This window comes from Asparagus officinalis, chromosome 1, assembly GCF_001876935.1.
Source record: "Asparagus officinalis chromosome 1, Aspof.V1, whole genome shotgun sequence".
In the NCBI taxonomy this organism is placed as follows: Eukaryota; Viridiplantae; Streptophyta; class Magnoliopsida; order Asparagales; family Asparagaceae; genus Asparagus; species Asparagus officinalis.
The window spans coordinates 28,407,962-28,420,360 of NC_033794.1; the positions used below are offsets into that span (position 1 = coordinate 28,407,962).

The window sequence follows — 12,399 nt, forward strand, 5'->3', positions numbered from 1 at the left end:
TGGATTTGGAACTTATCGTGAAAAGTGAATGTACATATTTCGAATGTTTGTGAAAATTGATTGGATGAGAGATTTAATTGGAAAAATTTGGATTGTATTCATTGCGAGATGTTTTGGAATGCGCATGAAATGTCGTTTGGAGATTTGTATGTACAGGGAATTTTTATGTACAGGGAACTGAATATATAATCAGCAGAAATTTTTTTTAGCTGTTAATACTTATCGCTGACGGGAATCCCGTCAGCGATACCTATCGCTAACGGGAATCCCGTCAGCGATGTACATAATATCGTTGACGAGAATCCCGTCAGCGAAAGGTATCGCTGACGGGAAACCGTCAGCGATATTATGTACATCGCTGACGGGCTTCCCGTCAGCGTCCTACATCGTGACGGCTCCCCGTCAGCGATACGTATCGCTGACGGGGTTCCCGTCAGCGTTTGTGTGTTCACCGACGACGATCTGTCATCAGTAACAGATATCACTGACGGTCCCCGTCAGTGATAAAGAAACATCGCTAACGGGAATCCCGTCAGCGATGTTTCACTATCACTGACGGCGATCGCCGTCAACACTTATGCCGTCAGTAATATACATAAGTTCTTTCCTGACGGGACTATCGCTGACGGCGTATCGTTGACGGGAAGCCGTCAAGGATATTCATTACCGACGGGACTTTAGGTATTCTTGACGGGAATGCCCGTCAACAATGCCTAGTTTTCCACTAGTGATTCTCTACTTCTCATCGTTTCCACTTTTCACTCAAAATGAACCCGTATAGAAAAAAGAAAAAAAAATCTATGAAATAAACTTTCTATAAAATGCTTTTCGTACGTATTCCAAAAAGTGTACTTCCATCACAACCTTCCAATCAAATTACATACTACTTATTTATTTGATAATATTCCCATAACAAATTAACTTGAAATGATTTCATTTCAACCACATTACAATATAATAACTTAGATATGATTTCGAGAAGTTTACACTATTCCAATAACATAAGATTCTAGATGTAATTAAATATTAGGTGGCACATCAAAAAGAACTAGACAATAAATATTTGACTAATTTAAATTATTTATTGTCTATGGCTATATTTAAAATAGTTTCCAAGTCCGGATAAAATTACCGCAAATCTGAAATTCCATAGTCTACATGCTACAATAAAATTTGAAAAAAAAAAGCCCTCCTGCTTGCATGAAACTCCATTTGCTCCGTATATATCAAACCAATCCATTGAAAATAGGGGAAATTTCACACAGATCTTTAGCATATTGTTTTACACTTACTAAACAAAACAACCTGTAGTTACGTTGTTGCAGATAGATCCCTAGGTTATTATTATTATCTTTTAACTCTTTTATCTTGGTAAAATTTGACAGAATATTGCTCCTGGATAAAATTAGTGACTCTAACTGAGGTAAAAGAGTCAAAAAAGATTAAACTCAAGGGAGCCTATCTGCAAAAAATGAAACATTTAACCTCGAAAATATTTCCTGCACACCGAAGCGTACGTCAATCGTTTAACTTGAAGTTCGCCTTTCAAGATCAAGTAATTTACAAAACATGCATGAAATACCTCTTGTATGTAAATCACACACAACAGTCTCATAAAACTTACATCATCCTGCTCCTAATCCTTTTCTAACAACACTTCAAATATCATTTAATGGTAATATAACGATTTGTTCCATGCTTAGACCAATGATCCTTCAAGTCAAGAGGCATGCTAAGATCATGCCCCTCTGAAGCCAACTTACTCAAAAGCTTAGTAAAAACACTCCCACTCATCTTCCGACCATTAACACGTGCATGACGCTTATTGGGCATAACGGGTAACGGGTACATGGATATCGTAGTTGTACAACACGCAGATTGCCATCCCCCGTTCCCCCATTTATAACACGGCTGATACTTCCCTGTACATGAACAGACCGGAACTGGCATGCTCGATTCATCGAATACAACCTCATTTAGACCACCAAGATCCTCAACCTTCCATTCTTTACGATGCTTCTTTGATATCACATCCTGGGGTTTCAGATTATTATTTAACTCGCTATTACTCCTCTTGTTTTTCCTCTGCTTTGATTTCTTGGATACTACCGTTTCAGCTTTTGGCTCATTTATTTGTTCATTGATATGTACCTCCCCTCTGTGGTTGTATGGAGAGCCTGAAGACTCAAGCGACGATGAATGCGGAATGTTTTGGTGCTGATGATGGTGATGGTGACTGATGTTTCTTCCTCGGGAGTATTCGAGCGCTGCGATTGCATTGTCACGCTCGATGATCGCGCTGTTTCGCTCGTTGATTGCAGCATCACGCTGAAAGAGAGCCATGTCTCGTTCAGCTATGGCGGTTTTCTTCTAGAGATGGCTAGATCGCGTTCGTTGAGAGCACTGTCTCTCTCAGCCATGACAGCCATGAACTTTATGGTTGCACTGTGATGATCCTTCATCTGGTGCTGAGGCATCATCCACTGAAATATAATCCAAGGGTATATGTGAATTCATAATCGCATTATAGACAGAAGGCGTCAAAAGAACAAACACATATAGTGCTCTAACAAGGAAGAGGAAATATGAGGACTAAACAAGAGAACAGTTGTGTACTGTTCATCTAACTGGAATATTTCCCAGACTCCAGCAGGACTGAGTTGTTTTATTTACACTATAATTTTTCCTTTGTCAATCAGGCATTACTTGCAAATCTAGGTTGCCTTTGTCAATTGAATTCTTTTTTCCTTTTTTTTTAATGAGAATAAAAATACGCAGACCTACCAGAATTCAATATGGATTATAATATGCTTTTGTAAGAAGGATGCTAAAGCAAAAGATTATAGTGAAGTTAGTATAGAAACCTATCAAGTATAGAAGAACAAGGAGGTCAAAATTATAGTGAAGGATGCTAAAGCAAAAGATTATAATATGCTTTTGTAAGAAGGATGCTAAAGCAAAAGATTATAGTGAAGTTAGTATAGAAACCTATCAAGTATAGAAGAACAAGGTGGTCAAAATTTTGATCCAAAATGGATGTCTAGAAAATTACACCAGCTACGCTTTGAATACAATACATTGTGCATATTTATGGACTAGAGATGCTTAACGACAAAGAACTTAGTAGATATACTGCTCATTTGCCACCTAGAGGCCATTGACAAAGGACAACAAATCTAGTCAATGAGTCATTGACAAAAATGGAAAACTTGCAAGTTTACATCCCTCTTCTTATATAATCTCTTGATATCAAAGAGGCCAGACAATGCGTGATATTTGGATTTTTACACAATAAGTTCTAAAAGGGTAAATTAAGTTTTAGAAGAACTACATGAGTTACCATAAAATGCATAATCTGCAACTTTAGTGGCCAATCGGAGTTCAAATTGTAATTAGACTTCCAGTCAACAGCAATCTTTAAGTTTTGCTACCTTTATCTATTGAACAAAGAAATTGAAAGGTGCAAAAATAGTCACAAGTAATGACGGAAGGAAAGATATCCAAGCGCTGATTAAGTTGCTGTTCAACTTATCCTGTTGAAAAATCCTATAAGCTAGTTATAGGATTAATTAGATTAAAAAGGGCATACTCTGCTAGTTTACAAGCTAACATGCCTTCAAACTGTAACTAGCGTCATGGTAATAAAAATCCTGGAACTCTTGGAAAATAATCCAGATCAACTGAAAAAACATAAGACGTACAAACACTGATCCAATAGGAATATAAGGGGAGAATAAAATTGAAAGCACGCTTCAAGTTGCTTGATGTATCAATGTTGAAGCTAGCTGTTAGGAAAAATAAAACAAAATAATTAAAGGATTTTGCAAACAGCCAAATTAAATATGATAATCTGCATCTTTCAAGGCTAACGGGCATCCAAATTGCAATTAGATATGTGGTTAAGAAAAGTCCTGAAATGCTAGCTTTGTCCAGTGAACAAAATGTGAAAAGGTAGAAAAAATAATCCAATAGGAGAACAAGAAAAAAATACAAAATGTGGAATATCGTAAAAGATGGCAGTGTCAATTCCAGCTTTTAGCAAAATCACACATATAGGATAGGGCAAAATTACCAGATTGGTTTTTGTTGACTCTTAGTGACACATTGGTATATTTTCTTAATTCGGCGACAAATTGGTATATTAGGTAGACTACAGAGACAAATTAACCTATATTTTTTGGCCGGAGCTAAAATTCCAGCCAAATTGAGTCATGTGATTTCTCACATGTAGCTAATGTAGATTAAGCGGGCTTAGGTGACAGGGTAGCTGAAAGAAGAAAAAAATCCCCAATTTGAATCCTCATTTCCATTGAGCTATTAGTTTGTTTCTTTCATACTTATACTTGAGCCTAAGCTTGAGCAAGAGCTTCAGAATAAAGAATCTAACTCTAATTTCCGCTGCCCTAGCTAATTTAATGCTAGGCAGGAGAAAAACCAAAAATCCCCAATTTAAACCCTAATAACTCTAATGACCGCCACGTTGGCAGCTACGTGGGCCGCATGTGAGGATCATGTGACTCAATTTAGCCGGAATTTTGACTCCGGCCAAAGTATAGGCTAATTTATTGCCGTAGTCAAACATAATATACCAAATTGTCACTGGAGTAAGAAAATATACAAATGTGTCACTAAGGGTCAACAAAATATACCAATCTATTAATTTTGCCTAAAGGATAGTTATAAAATCATAATAATATGTCAGCAATGTTTATACTCATAATTTAAACATATAGTCCTGTCCAGTATGTGTGCATTGCTTGTGTTTGAAAACTGATAATTTTCTCCTAGTTTTAGGTGGTACCATGAACTCCCAAGTAGAACCATATCTGTACTTTATATACAAGTCTATATATGTGTGTAGGATGTTTATAAAGTACACAATAAAAAAAGAAATTAAAATAATCAAATTTTTTACAAGGCCAACATGTTGCAATTTAATTTCCACATTTGTACTTTATATGTATGTCCGTATATGTGTTATAGGTATGTATTAAAGTACAATAAAAAGAAATGAATGGAAGACAAGTAAAAAAAATCATTTATTTTTGACAAAGTCATGAGGTTGAATACAATTTAATTTCCATGTAGGCTGAGTCCCCAGGATTATGTCAAAGCTATAGTTGGTTCAGTGGCCTCTTTCTAAGTGGGTCATACAGGAGCTCTGACTCAGGCTTCTCTAACGTGAGGGCAAGGTGATGTTAAGGTGTATATGAATGCCATCAGAACCCGATTATAAACTCAATTTATCGGATGAAGTACACAATGGATACTAAAAAAAAGATCATCACCAGAAACACCAAAGAAGAGTACCAAAAAAGACATCAAAGAAGGATGGTCTGGACTGGACAACTTTTACTTGAGGTACTTAGTCCATCAGTAATAAGTAAAACAGCATAAACCATAATTCAAAATAATCATTGTCTGTAAAAGATAAGAAATTTTGAGAAGAGCATATTACTGAATGCAATCGTATGTTTCCATTACTGTTACCTGAGCATGAATTGATCTCAAATGATCCTGCTTGTGTCTCCCATTTTCCCTATTGCCATTTTCATCCATGTCTACTTCCAACTCAAGTTAAAAAGAAGCAGAGGGGACAACTTCTTATATACACTGTAGGTTCCAAAAATAACTGAGTGGATTGATTAAAAAAACAACTGAAATCAAAGACTAGCTTGAAAACTCAGAAAACATCAAAATAAATTCAACATTAAGCAATCATTAGTAAATTTCAAAAACCCACAATTTCAGTCAGAACTCCAGGAAGCACCCTCATGAACAAGATAAGAAATCTGCAAAAGTGAAACGTGTTAGATTAAATATAAACAAATACTAATAAACCGCAATTTCCCTCCAATACACGAATTGGTTCCCCAAATTTGACGTACCGCTTACAAGTATGCAGGGCGGACAGTCCCTTTAGGTGCACATGCACAATCAAGTGAAGGGAGTAGCACAATAGAATATATAAGCCAATGAATTTCCTTTGACTAAATACCTATGTTTATAAAATATGAAATGAAACCATTATCCCAACATGAACTATGTGGAAAGAAAAATAGAACAAAAAAAACTCCATAAAAAAGAAGTATTTAAATATGTTGTATGAAAAAATATTGGAATACATAATTAGTTTTTTAGTTTTAGTTTTGTACTATAGACTTTGGAAAAGGATAAGGGCACCCAAAAAATTTTACAACGTACCACTAACCGAACTTGCATACCGAAGAAAGCTGGCCACATTTGAATCCAAATATTCTAAGTGGCGAATTGCATACCCGAATTTGTACCATCATCTGCTACGTATCACGTACTATGCAACTATGTGTTAGATAGGCACATAGCTTGAAATATTCATCTTCTATATGCTACTTGCGTCTTGCACAAAAGATTAAGCATTACCCATCTAGTTAGGCTCAAGTACTTCCAATTTAGAACTAAGGGCTCGTTTGGTACGCGGGAATGAGTGGGAATGGAATGTAATTCCTACTATTTTTTCATGTGTACCAAACACGATGTATTTTTAGATGCTAGAATTAAAATTCTCACTTCTTATCAATTCCCACTTTATGTGGGAATTATCATTCTCAACCATTTAATAAGAAATTGTTATTCTCACTTAAGTGGGAAAAAATAATGAAATAATTTCCTATTATACCCTTCTTTAAAGATACGAATAGATATAAATTCTCATATGAAAATTATTTTTATAAGCATGAATATAAGCATGAATATACAAATAAATATAAGCATGAATATAACTTGCCTTAGTTCCAGTATACGAACATCGTTTCTAAGCCTAGTTCCAATATTTTGTGATATTATTTTTTACTAAATCTTTGATATTGTTCCATAGAAAGTATATTAACGCCGACCTTGCCTTAGTTCCAATATCTTTTAATAAATCTCCGACGGTTATCTTTTAATATCACCGACCTTGACCTAGTTCCAATATCTCTTATGAGGCATTCTTCTCTTCACTAGGGCATAATGTTGCTGATGTTAGCAACATTAGTTGCTCGTACAAATAATAGACATGTAGCACTAGAAGTTAGAAAAGTAAAATTATAATTATTTATAATCAAAAATAATTTCTATAAAAATTATTTTTCAAATTGTAAGCCAAAAAGTCCGAAATTGTTGCCGAGATGGTGTGCTAAAATATAACTATGACATGAAAATTTATTTCTCTAAGGAAAAAAAATATCATTTCTATAAAACTTATTTTTCTAAAAAAATAAATTATTTAGTCTTTTTAAAAATATTTTTAATGTTTATAAAAATTTTGTGTTTTGGTAAGGACATTATTAGAAAACTAAATTTTATTCTTACTTGTGAACAAATGATACAAAACGTGGGAATGAGAATAAGATTGACATTCCCGTTTCACTCTCTAAACGTGCCCAAACATGAGAATGAGAATGTACATTTCATTCTCACATTTATTCCATTTCATTCCTACATTCTTTCCATTCTCACTTGACTCCATTCCCGCGTACCAAACGAGGCGTAACTCGTAAGTGGTATATTTGAATTTGACACAACCAGACAACTCAACCACAGCCCACCTGCAATTACTAGGTACATCCAAAATTATAATAGTGCATCAATAATTATCAGATGACCCTAATTATTCTTCTTAGAGGATGAGCTAGATCCAAAGTTAAGCTAAAATCTATCAAGACCAACTAAATCCTACCCATAGAACTAGGTTGGCAATTTCGACACAGCCCAAATGTGATTATTAGGTAGGAGCCATATCTACTTGGCAAAAGGGATAATAAGGTCAACAAACTCAACCGACGTTTATCAAATAGTTAGATCCATGTTTAGATTGCTGACTTGACGTACCCAGCTTAATCCATTCCATACAATAAAATACAGATAATAACACCTTGATTGTATGTTGTATACGAGGGAAACATTAAAACTCAAAATGCATATAAGCTATATGAATATGATATAATAACTGTCAAAATAAAATAAAATCTCTTAAATTAGATCCCAGGGATTGTTCGACACACTCAAAACAACTTGGCTTACCCTCGTGGATCACCAAGATCAACTAATAATCCACTAATCAAGAACCAAAACGACTAGCCAATCAAATCATGTACCCAAATCCATTTAATTGTTTATGACATCTTTTTACCTATATATGTACACACATCATACTAAAATCAAAGACTATACAATAGTAATATTCTTTACCCCATACTTTTGGGTCGGCTACGTGAATTATTCAGTTTCATTAACGGTATTGTTTCCATTAAGTAAACCACTATTATATTCTTCTTAAATCGTAATTGTTTCCAACCGAGTTCTCTTATAGGCTTAACCTCACGTCCTCCTTCCTCTATTAGTTATTAATCTATAACTTCTCCAAATTGACACAGTTAGTATATATGTATATATATGTATGTATGTATATATATATGTGTGTGTATCCACAAATCCATCATAACATTCTCATTTTTGCTATATTCACTTTCTGCACATGTTTTTTAATTAAGCGTGGGTTTCTCCTTTTATTTGGAAGGGTGTTGTTTGTGATGGGATGTAAGGGGGGGCGGAGAGTTAGTAAGGGGAAGTGGGTTCAACAAGTCATCTGCTCAATTTTAATAGAACCTCTCTAACCTAGGCTAAACCAAATTTTACATAAAGTTCCTAAACAATATGTCTATATCGGAACTCTCGTAGGGATTTTTCACAGCCAGGTGCTAACTTATTTATAGTCCAACTAGAAAATAGGCACAAACATAGAATCCCTAGAAACCTTTCAACTTTCCATTTACTTCCAAGTTGTTGTCCGTTCTATTTGATGGGAAACATCTCAGATAATAATGGTGTAGATCTATTAATTGTTCAAACCCCCCAAAATAAAAAAGTTTACCTTCTAATAAAATAGTAAAATATGGGATATTCAACTATGACACATAACCATTGCCATCATCACGCACTACCTTACAACATCCATGTAACATACCACAAACCATAGTCTGTACAGTTTTCTAAACTTACGTCTGCTTGCCATCTAAGCAGGGATGTCATCTGTTTGTTAAAGTCTAACAGGAGTCTGTGGCTTCAACTGGTGGAACCAGGAGAGATGAATTTTATGATGTGATTATCATTATCAAATCCTACGTCCTACACTTAAGAATAGCTTGACTCTCAATATTTTCCTAGCTTACCTATTTCCTTTTGCAACTCTTGTTTGAATAATTGATTGGATGCTAGTCACATATAAGCCCCAGAGCAACAAAATAACTGTTGAAAATAATTTCATTAAGGTAAACTCATTTGCACATTGTGTTTAAGAGCTATTAAGAATTTGATGTCCTAAAAGGCCGTAACTTATGTGTGGATATTTGATCTTCTAAATTGCCCTTCCAATTGGTTACTGCTCAAGAGTCAAAGACATACGATACAACCAATGTCTCTGTAGAAACCTAGTAAGTTCAATATGCCTTCACCTGCTCACATTTAGCCTAACATCATCGACTGGTTGATGTCAAATCAATCTCAACCAGGCAATTTTCTACCTTTGTACTAAAAATGCTTGGATCTGTAAGGAGTCTCTAATATAGCATATTTTAGACTAACTAGGGTTCATTAGGATAATGCTAGGACCAAGGTTTTAAATATTGGATATCAGGAAAATATCGAATGGCCCAAATTTATATCGGATTGCGGATATCGGGAAAATATCAGGGATATGTGGTAAATATTGGAATGCCATAATAGATGTTTGCATATATAGTATAATGCACTAAAATGAAATCTCAACATATGTAATGAAATCTAAGCATACAAAATGTAAATAATATATGTTTAGGATCACTAATCGACCTTGTGGAACAAACAAAGGTACAAATCAACATTGCACATTTGGTCTAATTTTTAGGGCAAAATGTCATTTGATATAATGGGGAAATCATGATATCTCGCTCAAAAATTGCCAAACACAATATATTATTTTGCGACAAACCATATAAAAAGATATATCAGTCCACAAATCAACTGATATATCGACCACATTGGGGATATATTGCCCAAATTAGCCAAAAAACAGTAAAGGATGTTAAGAGACAATATCAATTGTGGCAAGCCCGGTAAAAGGCTATATTGGGGGATATATCGGGCCATGTCGGGAATATTTAAAACAATGGTTAGGACATTCCAGAAAGTCACTCTTCCAATACGAAACTACAACTTCCATTTAGTGTCGAATTACAAAAATTAAGCTTGGTACAGTAAAAAAATTTAAATATCGTAAGTCGAGTTTTTCTTCTTATTGGCTGGATTTACTTCATATGCTTTTACCTCTTGGTAGTAGTCGGATTATCATAAAATTTATACGAGAGCATAGGTTTAATAAATGGTGATCATTGAAACTTATGAACTAGCGGGAAGACATTTTTAATAAAGAAGAGACCAGTTGCAAATAGAAAAACACTAGCAATATAAATTAGGGTTAATTGCGAAGAGACCCCTGTGGCATCACCAAATTGCAAAGAGACCCTCAGTAGTTCTGTTGTCGCAAATAGACCGCCTTATAATTCTACTTGTTGTGAATAACAAAATTGAACCCTTCTTATAATGGCATTTTCACTTAAGGTTATCTGAGAAGATTAAAATTCTCTCAGGGGTCTTTCTGAATGTATAGGTTATTTTATTAAATGAACCACCGGGATACGTAGAACTAAATTTCAGAAATTTTAGGAATGTTTTTAATAATTCTTCTTCCTTAGTATCTATTATAACAATTAATAGAACACTGAATAACAGGCTAAATTAAAATTATAAAATGTAAACCACGAAATTAATTTATTTCATGTGCTCTATAACATAAAATTGGGGTTAAGGTATCCAGGAATGCATGTACTTCTTCTTTTTTTTTCTTTCCCCCTTTTTATGGGGTGTGTGTAAATCATCTCAAAATTAAGTGGATCCAGATGGAATTGAATCGACTAATGCATATACACCTTTAAATTCAGTCATTATTTGAGTTCAATTCAATTCAAATCTTATTTGGATTTCTGGCAGCACTTCGACAATTGACATCAAGAAACAAGATAAAAAGGGGTTTTATTTTATACATACGTAGCAGAGAAGAGTTAAAATGGTCTTAGATAATCTAGCACACCAAAAAACTGAAAAACCCTCGAGATCTAGAAATTTCGAAAAAAAAAATAGTTGGAAAAAAAAACTAGTAGAAACACATCAAGAGAAGTAGAACCTAACTAAAGCAAAGAAATTTTCTCCATACCAATCGAAACTTGCACAATGAATGAAGACTTACTCGTTGTTGGATGAGGTTCTGAGGTTCGGAGATCGGTTGTTAGGGTTCTATTGAATGTGAAATTGAGCTCGCTAGAAGATTCCCCCGAAGTCCCTTGGGCTTTTTTTGGAGGTTGATCAGTCGAATTTGAAAGATTGGGAGAGGAGAGAGAAAGGGTGCAATCGCGAGAGGGGGAGAGGGAGAGAGGCTGCTGGTATAATCGGAAATTAAATTGATAGAGTATATAAATTGGGGTAAATTAATGGCACAAGATAAAACTCGATACAACTAGACACGGGCATAAGTGCACGTAGTAAGAAACTCAACTGATTTTTATTTTTATTTTATTTTATTTTATTTTTTTGTTTTGTTAAGGAGAAGTATTATGTAATTTAGCAAACATTTCCAAGGTATAAAGGTAGTTTTATAATTTGTGACTTTTTTGGTTTTCTTTTTTGAAAGTAAGACTCTACAAAATACAGAAGTCTATAAAAAAACATCTACGTTCTCGTTCAACAAAGCATGAATGTTCACAAATATTTCCTCAAGCCAAAATGTAGCATCCACAAGAAAATGGTCATATCACGTTAATGCATTCTAAGGAACATACGATAATCGAAGAACCACACAAATGCAAAGCGTCTTGAACCTCATTAACTGATGCAACCAATTGGTAGTAATTATAACTTTCTTCATAAAGCAAGGAAATCAACTGTAGGTCGTATTAACTTAAATAACCAAATTGTATTCTGAAATTTCAAGCAAAGCGAACCCCATGCACCATTGCCATCAACTCTATGTGTTCTGTTAATAGCCCCTCACTTTCTGTCATGTCGTGTGTCCCATAAGCACTTAACGAGCACAAGACTAGACTAAATAGCATATACAACAGGGTCAAACACCACCTAAAAGTATATACTTAAGCCTATCATGAGGACCAGTACATACATCTCATCCACCATACTCAGAACAAAATCATAGAATGAAACATAAACACAAATACATGGAAAGTAGTATAGTGTAAATAGATATCATACAATGCAAACACACAGGGAAGCAAGATATTCAATAAAGAAACAACACTCCTATAACATAAAAGATATCATGAATCCGGTGTC

At 34.6% G+C, this 12,399-nt stretch overlaps 1 pseudogene; it reads right to left on the reverse strand.

Annotated features, from left to right (window-relative positions):
* LOC109822031 lies at positions 1,496-11,508 on the reverse strand (annotated as a pseudogene).